This window comes from Corvus brachyrhynchos, unplaced genomic scaffold, assembly GCF_000691975.1.
Source record: "Corvus brachyrhynchos isolate BGI_N302 unplaced genomic scaffold, ASM69197v1 scaffold139, whole genome shotgun sequence".
NCBI lineage: Eukaryota > Metazoa > Chordata > Aves > Passeriformes > Corvidae > Corvus > Corvus brachyrhynchos.
Window position 1 is genome coordinate 1,181,400 of NW_008246062.1, and position 891 is coordinate 1,182,290.

Consider the following 891-nt stretch of genomic DNA (forward strand, 5'->3'; position numbering starts at 1 on the left):
CAGGGAGGCCCAGCAGAGCCCCCCACTACCAAAGACTGCCTGGGTGCCAGGGTCCCCAGACCAGTGACAGGGAGACAGGGGGCACTCCGAACTACCTCGTTGGGGCTGGGTGGGCGCCTCCTCCACCCACTTGTGCCCCAGGGTGCCAAAGCAGGTGAGCGTGGAGCAGCGCTCACCTCTACCTCAGCGCGGGGGGCTCGGCCTGTTCCCCGCACTCCCACCGCAGCCGCGCGACTCCGTGTATCTATTAAAGGAAACGGACTTCTGAACCAGACCAGTGCTGGGAGTGGTGTGCAGGGCATGGTGCCTCCCACCAAGCTCCAGGACCCAGTTTGGAGGTGCAGGACACCCCGGCAGCTTGTGATACCCTGGGGTAACAGCTGTAGTGCTTGAGGTTTCACAGCCCACCTCATGCTTGCCTCCAGCTCAGTTTCTGGGAGCTCTGACTTGCAAACAGATGTTCTACACCCACCAGAGCCCTCAGACATGGGCTGGATCAGACAGGGCACCAACTGCGGCTGTGCCAGCCAGGCTGTGGGGCTGCTTGCCCCCACAAAGCCCCCAGTGGCAGCTCACCCATGGGTGGGGGTCCTGCTAGGCTGCCTGTGCTGGGAAAGGAACGTCGCCCTGGAGCTGCTGAGATCGTGGCCATGGGTATGTGAGGTTGCACCTGGCAAGATGCCAGCAGTGCTGGGCCAGCCTGGTACCCGAGCAGCGCCCACAGAGGACACAGGTGACCATGGTGGAGCCGGGAGGCACAGACATATAGATGGGTGGTCACTTGTGCTCCTTTGTGCAAACGCAGTGGTGTGCACACTCACACTGTCACACTCACACTGTCACACTCACACTGCTCACACATGGGCTTCCACGCGTGTGCAGCCACCTGTA

At 62.1% G+C, this 891-nt stretch overlaps 1 protein-coding gene across 1 annotated transcript in view; it reads left to right on the plus strand.

Annotated features, from left to right (window-relative positions):
• The window catches only part of ENHO (energy homeostasis associated), a 16,397-nt gene that overhangs the window by 638 nt on the left and 14,868 nt on the right, over positions 1–891 (plus strand). The gene's annotated exons all lie outside the window — the stretch shown is intronic.